Source organism: Caretta caretta, chromosome 8 (genome assembly GCF_965140235.1).
Source record: "Caretta caretta isolate rCarCar2 chromosome 8, rCarCar1.hap1, whole genome shotgun sequence".
Classification (NCBI taxonomy): Eukaryota; Metazoa; Chordata; order Testudines; family Cheloniidae; genus Caretta; species Caretta caretta.
The window spans coordinates 26,233,602-26,249,517 of NC_134213.1; the positions used below are offsets into that span (position 1 = coordinate 26,233,602).

The window sequence follows — 15,916 nt, forward strand, 5'->3', positions numbered from 1 at the left end:
TGGTTTATTGCTACAAGCAGCCAAGTCAGCAGGCTGTAAATTAAGCAAGTCAGCAGGCTTAGCTTAACCAAGGCAGGAGGGGAGGGGCGGGTTGGGTGCCACAGAGAGGGCAGCTTGACCCTGCATCCTTCCTGATAAGAATTGTGTTGAAGTTGCTGATACATGCGTCTTAGAAGAGCAGCATGTGCCCCAGGAATGTCTATTGGGGCCTCAAGGCTGCAAACTCTGGAAAAACCCACACCTGGTTAATCGATAATCAGAAGGAACCTCTCGCTTGACCATTGAAACTGCTTACTTACCAAGTTTGCTTTAGGGGACATGTCATTCTATTACTAATGTATAAACAAGGGGGAAAAGTTTGAGGTAAAAAAAGTCTTCAGGACTGGACTCTCTCTCTGGATGCATCTTGTGTTTCCCACCGGCAGCTGTGCCACTAGAGAGCCACACTCAGCTTTGGTAATTATCAAGGGTTGGGGGTGTTTTACTAACCTGTTGCGGATGTGTGTATAGGTGCTTGAGACTAAGTAAAGTTTAGCTTTAAGAGAAAGCACTCTTGTGTTGTCCTGTTTGTGCCAGCCATCTATCGGTCGGACAGCCATGTCTCCCCTGATTTACTTCCTGACACCACCTCACACAGGGTAAAAGTTACCAAGAGCTTTGGGTTGGAAGAACCGCGGGTAACAAAACCTTTGAAAACTTGGCCCTGTTAGTCTCTAGCACAATCAGGATGCAACAAAAAGCAACTGTCTCTGTACTGCACCAGCATCCATCAGATAAAATGTCGGAACCCCCATCAATTACACAGCATAAAAGAAATAAAGTAATTGCATTAGAATGTTGTCACAGGAAAATGAATGTCTCTGCCTCTCAAAAGCATGAATGTGGTAGTTGGAAATTGTCCTGTAAACATTCTGTTTCTTCAGCATTATCATTTAAACACATATTATGCAGTGTGCTTATTAAAGCTTTATTATAGGCATTTTAAAGCATTAGCACATTTTCTGAAGTCAAACTTGGCATGTTATTTGTATGGGGCATTTTGGATATGTATAGCTTTCCCTCCCATTCCCCTCTCCCTCCTTTATCAAAGGTTTATAAATGAACAGAGCATTTAGTGGGATTTGCAGTCCTCATTAAATGAATGTGATCCTGGATTTATCTTGCCCTATGGGTAAAAGCTTCTTATTCTCTTCATTCCTCTGCAGAGTTGTTCAGATGGAACACATGACAGAAGAAACTGCCACATTGGCAGAATCTGATTCCAAAGGGAGTGAATGTTTCTAATGGCTAGAGCAGGGGCTGTGAGTTAGAACTAGTTTGCTGCTTGGCACAGCTAGGCACCTGAAGAGCGAGGGCAGCAAAAGTGGCTCTTAGTCACTTCCTGTGTCCTGATCAAAGGCCTTGCCATGGGCCAGACTGATTCCCTATGCAATTTAGAGCAGCTTAAAGGCTGCTCTAACAAGTTCTGGCTTACCAATGAATTTCATCAGAGTGAAGTGTGCTCCAGTGCTCTCTTCTCCAGTATCTGGGATGCCTGCTTTCACCCCCTATCCTCAGGGGCCACCTGCAACAGCTTTACACCAGCTAAGAACTCCCCCACACTGGAGGAATCTCCAGCTGCCCATTTAGTGGATGTTTAAGATCTCCTTGCATCACTTTGAGTTGACCCATGGATTCTAAACCTGATTCTGCTACTGACTGACTGTGTGACCTTCAGGAAATCACTTAATCTCTCTGTAGCTCAGTTCACCCATCAATAAAATGCATTCAGTGGTGTATTTAGCTGTAAGACTGTTATGACTTTTCTGTGCATTGCACCTTAAATCCCAATGCACTCTACTGTCTACAGAGACAGGCAGCCATTTCATGTTCTGTTCAATGCAGAATAGTACAGAAAGAAAAATCACATGCTCTGCTTTCTCATGGAGAATAAACATGATCTTTTTGGTTGGTTTATTTTCTTAATCTAAAATGAAAGCTCTTCCTGTCTGAAAGTATACGCTTAGTTAATGTTTATGGAGAAACAAAACTGTTAGTAAATAATGAGCTAGACACATTTTATCAATTAAAAAACACCACACAGGGCTAGTAAAAGCTTTTTTAAAGCTATCTAATTTCCTCAGATGAAGGGTGCCATATACCAGTAAATGCACTGTGTTATTGTTGGAGAATGTGTATTCAGGAAGGATTCTTTGCTTTTAGTACAGTTTTCATACCATGTCACTCATACTGGCCTTATTGATGAAGAATATAAGAGCCAGTTCTGATGGTGGAAACAATTACTATTTAATGCAGCATTCCATGACAAAGCTTTGAGCTAGGAGTTCTAAGTGATATACGAGGCCATCTTTGATAAAAAGCCCATCGAATATTTATTTGTCTCCTCAGCAATATCAACTAGCAATTGTTCTGAGAAAAAATGCTGGAAATATGCAAGAAAGTGTGAGTTTTTCTTTGTAAGGTCTCTGATGCTCGCATGATGGACAGTAAACTCAGCTACATTATTTCTCCTTTGTCTGAACCAGTGTGTACCTCAGCCCTCACAGAATCTGATTGTTCATGCTTATAATGGTTTTATTTTTCAAACTTAAATTTAACCTCCTCCCTATTGTCCTCCACTTTCTGCTTATTTTCTTCTAGTGTTTCAAAATTACTCCATTGGTTTGCATCAGTGTATTCTGCCATTTCTTGATCCCTTGACTCCACTTGTATTTGTTCCTTCAAAAATTCTTATAATTAGCAATGTCCTATTTTAATCTTTATTTAAACTTGTGACATTTTCCCCATCCCTTTTGCCTTGAAATGCTTAAAAAAAACCCACTGAGACAGAGGAAATAAGCAAGCTTCTCATTGTGTTTTTTATCTATTGTGTAAATTAATTTTTCTATCTAACCCTGGCTAAGCTTACTTTAGTTTTTCTCCATTTTCATATTTTGGAATGGTAACTGGGAAAACTCTCAAAGGTTTTCATTCTCCCCTGCTTGTTATTTGTTTTTATCTTTCATCTTCTCATTTTTCTCTCCCCTTCCTTATTTTCCCCTTTGTGTACATCTCTCTCTCTCTCCACATTGTTTTTCTCTATTTCACTCTCTTCTTGCTCTCACTTTGTGTCTCTGCTTCTTCCATCTTCGTTTCCCTCTCTCTATTTTCAGCCTTTTTCTCTTCCCTTCCATACCTTCTCTCTTTCTCTCGCTCCTACCCACCACCATACTGATTTCCTGTTTCTCCCTCCCTGCTCCTTTTTTGTTGTCAGCCCCCTGCCAAATATTCTCTTGCAGTCCTCAGACAGTCTGTTTTTTCCCCCTCCCCTCCTGTCTAATTACACTAAAGCAGCTGTGCATGAGACAGTGCCTTCTATAGGGAAGGAGAAGCATTGTATCTGGAACAAAGGATTCTGTGATCAGGCAAACTGTTCAAAGAGAGCATGGCCACAGGAAAAGGGGGCTCAGTGTTTGAAAAACCGTACATGCTATGACTCTCCCCTAACTACATATGGCTGGAACAGGCTCAAACAGTGCACAAGGCAAAGTATCTCATGGCTTCTTAGCGTTGATGTGCACATGGAGCAGCATGTATGTATAGTACCAAAGCTTTGCAGCTGAAAAAAGGCCAGAAATAAGGCCTGAAAAATGTAAGTATCAGGCTGGCAGTGTCACAGTAAGCAGGAAGACGAGAAAGCAAGAACATTGAGTGATTCACATATAGGAAGTTGCGGGGTGGCGGAACCTACAGACCAGTATTGCAGGTGGAAAGGCAGACTGAAGCCAGCTGACCCAGGCACTTCCCAACAGGAGGTCACACACATAGCAATTTGATGCTGTGGGATATGTGCTTCTGAATGTGTGTGCAGTTAGTAAACACTTCACCATTACCATGTGGCTGGTATTGTCCATGGCAGACACACTGTGCTGTTCCCACATCACTTGCCTCACTATACCCCTAAGGCAGTTATTGTCCAGCCTGTGGATTTTCATCTGTGATCTACTATTGTGACATGCCATTTACATTGCAAGGCAGATATTAGCAGTCTTGCTTCCTCCTTCCAGCCAGACACATACCATCTGCTGTGTGCGAGTGCTCAAAAACAGTTTGCAATCTGTGTCCGGTCACACTGTACTTTGTGCAGGAGAGCGCCTTCCATTTTGTGGTCTTGCGTATAGTTGAGGGAATGTAAAATATCAAGTCTAGGAACTATGGATATCTTCATAGGACATTCCTGGTCACTTCTCCCTTGGCTTGGTTTGCATTTGTTTGCATTGCTTTGTTGAATAGATGCATGACTGTATGTGGCATCCCCTTTGAAGGGGAGTCTTGGGTACAAATTGCACTCCATTGTTCTTGCTCAGTGTTAGTGCATTTCTTCACTTTGTGAATGTTTTTTATCAATATCTGGGAGGACTGGGATCTAATGTTCCTGCACGGTAAAACTTATGGATCCAGATCCTAAGCCATGGCCAATTGTGCTCAGTGCAGCTCAGGAGAAGAGTGTGCAAAGATGTTCTTTTAGCCACATTCCATTTATCCTGAGACCCTCAGCCTACAGGGGTATAAACTCTACCTTTCCTCTACCCCAAGTGACCATTCCAATAGCTAGGAAACCCCAAGGTTTCCATACCCTCTGTGTTCCCATAGGCAGGGAGGAGAACATGGTGAGAGTAGCTATAGCAATTCCAAATCACTCAAGGATTCCCCTTGTAGAAGAAATAGTCAGATGGCCAAATAAGCCAGCTTTAGGGCTCAGGAAGAGGGGAGAGGAAGTGAGTTGCCCCTGGGGCAGAGTATTGTATGACTAAGAAACTGCTAACTTCAGTAGGAGTTGCAGCTGTCTAAGACCCTTATCACCACAGTTTCTAAGCACTAAGGGCAGATGTTGGCCCTGTAAGCCTAGGATCATTGATTTCTTTCCCCCTTAACTGTCTCCTCTGATTCAAGAAAAAAAGAGAAATATGTCATTCTAACTAGTGCAGCATGTATCCCAGCTTGATACAATATCAATGGACCAGATAGGCCTACATCAAATACTGCCTTTTAATACCCTTATCAGCGTTTTTAATACCTTTCTTTTGTTCTACCAACGCAATACATGGGGTTGTATAGAATATTTGGGTTGTTTTAAAAAAAGATATTCAATGGCATTTAATGTTGATTCACAACACCACAATTGGTATCTGGTATTAATAACGGTGTCCTGGAGGCACGCATTAAAGCTGCATTAAGTAAATCATTTCTTTAGATGGCATTACACTCAGATTTCCAATGTGGAGGCAAGATATTAATTAAGATAAGTTCTTGAGAATCATATGCAAGACTTGGTTCCCATTAACAGAAACGCAGGCAATGCCGGCACTGAGCTGAGCTTGGAGGTCTTTGCTCTGCTGGTGCCTGTGCTTTGCTGTGTTCCCAGGTGGAGAACAGCAGAGCTTTGTTTCACTCTGGGTGCCGGAGGAAAGAAGCTGAGTGTTATGCTGCGATTTGTCATGGCTGGAATATTTTTAAAAGTATTAATCAACTTTCCCAAACTTGGCCCTTAAGCTCATCACTGTGGAATTGATAAATGATTGTAAAGATGTCAAAGAGGTGTCCAGAACACCCACTGATTGAACATTCTCCATCCTCATTAAAGTAAGCTCTTACAGCCCAACTACTGTAATCATGTGATAAAATGCTCAAATTAGGGCCATTTAATAAAAAAAAAACCCACATTGTGAGGAACTTTGTTAAGGATCTTTTTAGCATGTTTTCACATCCACACTAAGGGCGTTGGAAATAATTTAATCATTGCCTGATTATAAGAATGTTAGAAATAATGGGATCATTGCCTTATCACATGTGGGCTAATTTGGAGGCTCATTATTTATTTGGCAAGCATCAAGCATCAAATCAATTTAGTCTTGATACTTGAGAACAGGAAATTCAAGATGAAAGTTGAAATGAAGATTAAGAAGTAAGATTAAACCTATTTATTTCTAAGAAGAGCAGAGTCTCTACTCCCATGGTTATTAAGTGCAAAAGGGCAGGCATATATGCAAACAGAAGAAAAGGAAATACACAGAATTACACAGCAAAAGCTACTGCATAATTGAGGGATTATATGTTTTTGGAGAAAAGATAACTATGAATTGTGATCATGGACTGAGTGCTGTTCTGTTTTAAGTTGCTAGTTATTATTATAACTTCTGCTTGTGGTAAAGACTCTACCTACAGTTACAGTATGGTTCAGGTTTCCATATATGTGACAGTTTTCACATGCCTATACTTCGGTGAAAATGCCTCCTCTTTGGTTGGGTTGCAAGTTAAATTATTTTAATTTTTACTTTTGTGTAGAAACAGTTTGAGAAAAGTCCATTATTTCTTTCTTGAGTTATGGGAAAATAAGCTTATCCACTAAAACAATTAAGGCTGGGGTTTTCAAAGCAGTCAACAGGAGCTGGCCACCCAACTCTCCTTTAATTTCAAATGCATTTGAGTCCTTAACTCCTGTAAACTCCTTTAAAAATCCCAGTCTATCTTCCTTTTTTGTATGTGCCTGCACAAGTTAATAGCAAACTATACAAGATGAAGTTTCCCAGGTAGCTAGATCTCACTGATTCTAGTCTCCAGATCAATCTGTAAAAAATACATATTATAAATAAATAAAAGATTAAATGGTGGAGTTGTAAACAACTGACAAATGGACTATGCACATATACAGTACAAAAGGTCCAATAAGGTTTAAGCTATGCTTGGCATGAGTAATTAAGCACGAGGGAGGCCTCATTTCTTGGAAGACAGGGAAGTAACTAGGTCAGCAGACTGAAAATGGAATGTTTGTGATAAAATAAATAAATCGGTCACAAAGCTAAAAGACAGAATGACTGAGCTAGCTAAGATAAGAGGGAGAACACCCTGGGAACCGTTTACTAAGAGCAAGATAATAATGGACCAGAGAATTCATGAGTTTAAAGATGAGGTAAAGAGTAAAGTCAAACATGGACAGCATGTGGACAGAGCATGCTGTACAGGGATTGGTTCCCGCAAAGTAACTAAGCCAATTCCCAAACAAGTGTATGTAATTTAATGTGTAAATGTATATAAGGAGAAGGGGGGTTCTGTGTAATTTTGAATGTGTGATATGCCCTGTACCCACTCCCTATGCTTGAGCCTGATCAACTCAGTTGCAGGTTGATTGTATGCCAATAAAGAAACCTCAGTGGTGAGTTTGGAGTTGAGATGAGTTGTTGGGAACCAAGAGGATAAGTTTCCAGAGGCTACTGAGTAGATAAGATCTCAGAAGCCATCTCAACATATGATACTCCAGATCCTCAGGTGGTGAAATCAGCCTAGCACCATTGATTTTGATGGAGCTATCGGAATTTCTACTAACTGTACATGGCCCATGATGTTTTTAATAGGGCTATAGAATAGAGTAAATCACAGTAAAATTATTTATTTTAATTATGTAGCTGTGTTTTTGTGCTGCAATTTTACTGAGGAATTCCCCTGCAGCATGTGGTTTTAACTATGCAGACTGTGGGAACAGATGGTAAAAGCTATCTTTTGGGCCATGATCTTGCAAAAAATGTATGTATCTATATTCCGCATAGAAAAATTTTGAAATTCATTTTTTTTTTACCAGTGCTATTGATTTGGTAGCATTTTAACCTGCTTGGCCCTTAGTTTACACCCATGTAAATTAAAGTGGTGAATCCATTCCAATTTTCTCCCTGATTGTTTCTCCCTTTAAGTTTGTTCACCTGCATTCCACCGATCACCTCCTACTGAGCCATTTGAGGATGCACAGTCCCTCTTAGGACATCATCAGATGGGGTGAGTCTCAGACGTAAGATTTTACATAGCAGCCTTTGAAGCACCCTTGTGCAATACGGAACATCCTGTATGGATGCAGAGCCACAGGGTATTTGAATTTCTTCTGTGGGCTGTGCAGCTCCACAAATTTCTTGGCTTCTCCCTGTCCAAAAGGTTGGATCTTCACTTTCTCTCTCCCCAAACTGCCCAGTTTTCCCCTGCCCTTTAGACATTCCCAATACTCTCCTTTCTGCAGCTCTCTTGTATTATCAGAGTTTCAGGAGACAGTGTACTGTCGGAATTATTTGGAATGGAATGAGTCCCCTGCATATTTTATGCTTACTAAATTAATCCTATTTAATGCACGCTGTCAGACAAAATCACCATTATTTGTTTACATAACTTGAGGGATTTATTTTGCATTAGTTTAACCTTGCAGAAAATGTGAAGTGTATTTGTGCCACTGCCCTTCGTTGCCTGGAATCAGATTTGCTCCAGTGTTCATCAGTTTGTGATTGATTCATCTTCTAGTGGCTAGTCTGAGGAGTGGATGCAAGACCTGTAACCACCAATGACTAGGAGTTTAGAAGTGAAGTTTGGGAGGTTTTTTTCTGTTATTATACGAGAACAGTGACCAGGGTGTCTGTTACATATAATTAGGGACAGTATTTTTTCAGTTTGTTTGTTTTTTCTCCCAAATCAGATGAAATAAATAATACAAAAACAATTCTTTTTTTTAAATCTGAAAAATAAGCCTGTTTCTTTAAAAATAAGGTATAGTATTTGTACTGTGGTAGCACCTTGCGGTGTCAATGCTGGGATCCTCCATTTGAATGAATTGTAGTCCTAGGCATGCTCCATTTTTATTGTAAAAAATCAGAAGCAGTCATGTTCAACTGACACAACTGTAGTCAGTTGCCTATAGCTTCCTCACACACATCCATTTGGGCTGAGGCTGTGTGTGTAAAGCTTAATTTAGTTTTCACATTTTTAACAAAAACGATTCACTTGTATCCATTTCCCATAAGGTTAAATTGACCAGTAATTTCCTTTGTGTTGTTTTCTGAGATAAAATCTAAATCCTCCTGCTCTTCAGAACTCAAGCACTTGCATTTTGGGTGCTCAATTTAACATCCCACATGATATATATTTAAATGATTAATAAATTTATTTCTGACTTCGATAAAGGCGCACTCACAATTAAAGTGGAGCAGCTACCAAGCTTGGGCAGTTACTTTTAAGACCTCCTTCTCTTCCATCTAAGTGGCCCCACTTCTTGAATGCAGACCTTCGCTGGTGACACTATCAAAGCCAGGTATATTGGAGACAAAGAGTAGAGCTTGACATCTTCCTGCAGAAGTTAGTAGAGTTGAGAGCTTCCTCAGGAGATCTACTGCCTGTTATCTCTTCCAGAGACCAGGAAGTAGAAACAAGGCAGAAACATGTTTCATTCATGGGAGAATTCCCAAATTTGGAGATAGGAAATAGGATTGCCTACACTGGGTCAGGCATACTGGTAGGAGGAGGGTTATAAATTGTATCAAGGAAGTTGAACATCCATGGGGGGAGAAGCCACTTAATTCAATACCTTTATATGATGGTTGGAGGTATAGGGTGACAGAGCTGCCAAACTGAAGGCTTCTTCTCATGCTGAAGGTAGGAGTACCTGATAACAGTGTGGAACTGCAGTTAGTGACCAAGGCTCTCCTTTTTTGGTGCTTCCATAGAATGAATGAGCCTCTAGGCCTGCAACCCCAAAAAGGGGTAAGTGGCCACTTTTCCGCTCAGCATCTCCCCTACCCACCTTCTCCTCTCTCCAGCCTAGATGCTTTGACAACATATTTCCACTAGTTTAGGGGCCCCCTGGCTACCAGATGTTAAGGGTGCAGCTAGGATATATAATTATATGGTAAGGAAGAATAACTTCCCTGAGATGTAAAGGGAAACAGTTTAGGAGCTTCTACAGGAATTGTTATCGCCTGTACAATAAGCACAATATCTGTGTGTCATCAGTGAAGTGACGTCAGTTGTCCTTTTCTGATCCCGAGACAAACACCAGGTCAGTTCCCAATTCTAGATCTCAAATAGGGAGCTGAGGCACACAGAGATTAAATAGCTTGTCCAAGGTCATACAAAGGAGATTGATGGCAAACCCAGGATTTGGGTCCAGATCCCCTGCAGCCTGAGCTGATGATTTAACACACAGCCAGACTTCTTCCTTCAACATTTTGCAGCCAAGTTCCACTGCACACAGGGAGAGAGGAGAGACAGTGCTTATCTCCCTTGGTCTGTACTTTCAAGCCATCCACTTTTCCATCCTTCACCTGGTCCCTGCTTCCCCCCCTCGATAGGTTACAGATCCATGGAGGACATGTGGTGGGGTCCAGAAGCATTGGGGGGACATTACCACAGAAGCATTTGACACCCCAACTTTCTGTGCAGTTGTAGAAAGAGTCACACCCAGATTCTTCCTCATACATAGATCTCAGAGACATGATTTCTTCCCCTCCTCCTGTATTATGGTTATAGACATGTTTTCATAGAGCTACAGTAAATAAGGCTAAATTAATGCATAAAGAACTTCATTGCAGAACATAAGGAAATAGCATTCTTTTCACTGTAGGGAAAAAGATGCAAATCTGTGTTATGTTTTACATGGAAACAGCATGTGACTTTTAAAAGTTTGTAGAAAAACATATATACCAGGGCAGAGCCTCTGTCAGTATAAGTTGTCATAACTCTGTTGAAATCAATGGAGCCATGTCAGTTTACTCCAGCTGGGGCTCTGCCGCATCAAGCTTCATGATGTGAAAAAATAATTAGGAATGTTAGGTCTTTAAAAAAAAAGTATGACAGCAGGTTTTTTTAAAGCCATTTCAGTGCTTTCTTGGTAGGATTTACAACATTTGAAACTTGGGTTCCAACAATTTCTTTTTCTTAGAAATGGCCTTTGGTAGCAGAGATATTACAGGTTCTCAAGCTTAGCACAATTTCATTTCTCCCACTTGTCATAAAAGATTAATGAAGCTTCTGCTCATCAGTACAGCACTTAGGAGCTAGGTTACCATTGCTCTAATATCCAAAGGTGCATTGCACTGTGGTTTTGAATTTCCTTTTTATGTTTCATTTCCCTGCCTTTTCAATTTCACTTTCTAACTGTCTGAGTTAATTTTCATTACTTCCATTTGTCTCTTCTAGTTAAAATCTCAATTTTTATTGCTGTCTTCTACCCCAATCCACTGGAGCATTGTTTAACAACAAAGTGGGTAGCATGCTTGTGTTCATCCATCTGAATAGCAGACCAATGTAGAATGGGGTTGTTGCTCTTTTATAACCTAAACCATTAACTGGACACTTTCCTTTTTTCCCCCTTGTACCATTGCTTTTATATACTTTATTGGTTTTGCTGAGAGAGTTTGACTCTCTCCATGTTCATTTGAGTTTCCAGGCTTTTTTATTTCAGTCAAAATACATTAACTACATATAAAGATATCAGTATCTCTAACCATATACTAACACTACGTAATACCTGGGGACCAGTAATCTGAGATTCTGAGCATCCTCTAACTACGATGTCTTTAATGGAAGTTGAAGACACTTATTTCCTCACAGGATCAGTCTGTTGCTTGCAGCAGAATGTAGGTATAGAAATATTAAAATATATGTTCATTATACTATATATAACTATATCAAATACTAATATATATAGTTCATTATCACCTTGATTCAGCAAATAAGCACAGGAGAAGTCATGCGGATTCCAGTGGGACTTCTCACATGCTTAAAATTAGGCACTTGCTTAAGTACTTAGCTGAATCGGGGCTTAAGATAAGTGCATAATTCTACTCTGATTACTCCTGTCTAAATCCAGTCACTCTATTTGGTCCCAAATAAACAATTTCATCTACTTCCTTGTTCAGTCACACAGCTCCAAGAAATAGAACTCTTATTTCCAGCAACTTCTTAGAGCCATCCTAAATTTAATGTATCAAGTAACTCCAACATATATATTGTACCATTCTGCTGTTTTATGCTGGGAGTGCTTCAAGCACTCTAGCTTCCAAAATAATGGCAACAAGGGGAAGGAAATTCAGACACAAGCATTTAAAAAAATCTGTTGATTTGGGTCAATCACTGGCCAAATAGTTCTCATCAGTGGGTGGGCAGTGCTTTGGTGATTGGTTGGTAATACATATTGTTGGGAAGGGGGTTGTTTTATAAACATGCTCAATTATGTTTGGATGGTTATTATAGAAATTATTGCATACTTTTAAAAATATTAAGTAACTGAGGTTGAGGAAAATTTAAAAGATGTATGAAAATATATGGCTTGATTAAATCATGTCTAATGGATATTTAAAATAAACGGAGTAGGATATATTTGCACAAATATTTAGTATGCATAATCAAAGCAAGGAGAGAATTTGTTTTAATTTATATAAGGGAGGATAACTGGGGATGAAATAAAGTAAAGGAAAATTTATGGTGGCATTAGGATAAATTTCCTAATAGTGAGATCTAGCAAACGAGGATGATCAGCGAAGGGAAGTGAATGGAACTCCTGTTGATTGAAATATTTAAAAGATGACTAAGAAAATGTATATATCAAGAGCGAACAGCCCTGCACTGGCAGGCAGATGGACTGATAAGGCCTTTTCAGTTGTAACACCTTTGGTTTGGCTTGACATTTTTCTGACTTTATTTTTTCTGATTTGTGTTTTCCAGGCAGTACAACTCTTCAGGAAGTGCATTCGTAATACACAATAATGATGGAGGCGAGCAAAAGTTTGGAATCCTATTCTTCTGTGTAGTAAGTAAACATAGAGATAGTACTTAGTTCAGTTCTGTTATAATACACAGTTATTCTCTGTGTATATATAAAGTCTGCTGCAGTTTCCACGGTATGCATCTGATGAAGTGAGCTGTAGCTCACGAAAGCTCATGCTCAAATAAATTGGTTAGTCTCTAAGGTGCCACAAGTACTCCTTTTCTTTTTGCGAATACAGACTAACACGGCTGTTCCTCTGAAATAGTTCAGTTAAATGTTTATAGATATGGTTATAGCTGATACAGTATCTGTCTGATTCCTGCCACTTCTTGACCATCTACTTGTCTCTTTCTGATATGATCACCAAAAGAATCTGAAATCTTGCTTTTAAAGGAACATCTCTTGTTGATGTTGTGAAGATGGGGGAGTTGTGTGTATGAGGAGGAAAACAAGATCAGGCACAGGAGATGGAGCTGTTAGCATTTGATGATAGTATATGGCACCAGGGGTAAAGGGAAGCTTTTCAAGGAATGATGTTACAAATAAGCAACCCATAAACTGATCATCACAAACTTTGATACAGAGTTTCCGGGGCGTCGGGGGGTCCTTTTTTATAGTTTGAAGGACCTATCCCCACATAGCTTCATTATAGGGGAGACTTTTTAGGGGAGTTTTCCACACGAATAGGGGTATAGGTCATCTCCCTTCATCACCCTTAGTGGTAAATCTAATATTTAAAAAAAACCCAAAACCTGATATTGTTTTCAATTCCTAGCTTTGTCACATCATGGCCATGTGACTGGTTACTCCAACATTGGCACATAAGCAGTAAAAGATGGGTTTACTATGTGTCCTTGGAAACTATGGGTTTCATCACAAGCCTAGAAAATTGATTAGAAGAAAATGAAGGAAACATTCAATGCTATACCTTGGTTGTGATTGTCAAACTCTGTGGGAATCTGCTCAACCACTGGATTTATTACTATGAAGCCTGAAGTAAATGGTCAGCAGATAATGGCCAAGTGGCTGCCTGGCAGGCTCTTCTGATATGCATTTCCTTTATGTTCTATTTATATCTTATAATTAAAAAATAAGCAACTCAGAGCCATCTAGATATCCCCAGAGCTGGCCAGTGTCATCACATGCTTTTACTGCTGTTTCCTCCACACCCACTGCCCAACCTTTCATATTGTGGGTTACAACCATTGTTGCATTTGTCTTAATTTAGGCCTCCCACTCACACTAGCTCACCGTACGGAGCTCGGTGCAGAATGGGGCCTTAGGTTTTAAGCTTTTCGAGGCAAAAACTGTCTTCTTACTCTGTGTACAGCATCCAACACAATAGTCCCTGGTCCCAATAGACCCCCCAAGCATAATTGTAATACTGATGTTAATAATTAAATAAGGATAAGGTCAATGCCTCTTTCAAGACATTCATTTTTACACCCTGTAGTAGCTTTCCCTATATTTCTTATCTTCCTGCACAAGAAACATTCTATCCTGATTTTTTTATCTGATTTTCTATAATGTTTTTTAAGGTCAACTGCATCTAAAAATACTTCTAAAAAATGTTACTGTGAGCTTTGGGATGTTGAGAACACATTTCTCTGCTCAGTTTTTTAACAAGGAATAAGAAACAGAGCATATTCCATTTCCAAGCTAAAAGGAGTAAGTGGTTATATTTAGTTTAACTAGTTAAAAAGTTCATGGTTTATTTTCTGGTGTCTGGAGCCGGCATTTGGAAACTTCAGTTGAACGGAATTAAAATGGCACATTAAACAACTGACAAAAAAGCTAGGAATCTCCTGTTTTCATTCACTTCTCTTTGCTTTCTTAGAGCACTGTTCAGTTTCATTAGGTAGGTGTTTTCTGTCTTGATCTGTTTGGCCACAAGAGCATGTAGAGTTCTGGAGAATGACCTGTCTCATACCATAACAAGCTTGATCCTGTTACCTTTTCTCAGTTTGTCAATGGGAGTTTTGCCTGAGTGAGAACAACAATATCTGTCCTAGACTGGGTAATTATTTACACCATAACCTTGACTCTACAGTGGAGTTTCCTTCCACAATTCCAGGTTTTTTCTTGAAATATTTTCTTTGTACAAATTGAGTGGTTTTAAATCACCACATTGTTCTTCAACATTAATATTTTTCAAGCGATTTTTCAGCCCTCTGCAAATGGAATTTAGCCTCACTCAACTTCCAAATGTGCTAGGGCTAGAAGAAAGGCTTTTCAAAAGAGAATATACTGTACTTAGTGAGACAAGTTAAAATTTCACATTGGACTGTTTGCATGGCAGCAGGAGAACCATTTAAAGTGCTTTTGATACTTCATTTCCTTATTATGCTTCATTTGATGCCAGTTTGTGTTTGCTTCATCTCTGGGATTATTTTAAATTCCTCTTCTCTCTCCCCTTTTTTGTTTCATTCTGTTTACCAGCTGAACGTGTTTCATTGTAAATAGTACATTCTTGCACTCATGTCAATGACTCTTGAATTTTCAAAGTGCCTATTAGAAGTTGCTTTCAGCTGAAGAGGTCACAACAATATCACAGATGCACAGATTGCTACCCGATTAATACAATTATCAACTCTCAGAAATTATAAGCTGAGTGTTTGCATTTGAATACAGCTTTTATTTTAATGCTCAAAAGCATATTTTAAGGAAGCAAGTTTGAATAGAAAATGTTCCCAAGAAATGAGTTATATCTTTTGTGCAGATCAAAGCAGCAAAAAACATTTAACAATTTGTCTGTCTTTAATGAAATCTAATGGCTTTTTTGTGTTTCTCTAAACATAATAACTTTACACAAGTCTATTATTTGTTCTTAATGCTGCAAACGCCAGTGTTATATTACTTAGTGTTCTTAAGACTCTTAAAACAAAGATTTTGTTTATGCTACATACACAAACAATTATGTTTGACAATTTGGACGTAAACTTGAATTGCCAGCCTTTTCAGCATTCTCACCAATAAAAACATTAAGCATGTCTATTAAAAATGTTTCTTCCATAATTTGTTTTTCACTAGTTTCTGGCTCTGCCACAAAAGCATGCTGTCTCTCTTTGCAGCTCATTTTCTGCAGACTGTTTAGCTCTGTGCTTTTTTTAAAAAAACATGTTCTGATTAGTTTGTCCCGTAAACTGACCCTATAAAACCAAACCAAACCAGAACTTCCTTTCTGAGATCAATGAGAGAAATAGAGTTGGCCTGGAACTGGAGCTCTGTACAAGAGGGCTAATGACTTAGTGTTCTACAGGGCACAATGGGCCATGTCTAAAACTAATTTGAAGTCAGTGCTGTTGGATCTGGACCCTCATGTTTGAAAAGGCCTAGCTGACTCAAAAATGCCCCCGACCGCAT

The 15,916-nt window shown here is 39.4% G+C and overlaps 1 long non-coding RNA gene across 4 annotated transcripts in view; it reads left to right on the forward strand.

Annotated features, from left to right (window-relative positions):
• Nucleotides 1-289: 289 nt before the first annotated feature.
• The window catches only part of LOC125641832 (uncharacterized), a 133,235-nt gene continuing 117,608 nt past the window's right edge, over nucleotides 290-15,916 (forward strand). For 3 of the 4 annotated variants that reach the window (XR_012669603.1, XR_007358167.2, XR_007358168.2), the window contains exons 1-2: nucleotides 290-456; nucleotides 12,511-12,595. This is a non-coding gene — a long non-coding RNA (uncharacterized LOC125641832). The remainder of the gene's footprint in view (nucleotides 457-12,510; nucleotides 12,596-15,916) is intronic. The other variant, XR_007358169.2, reaches the window with a different exon arrangement.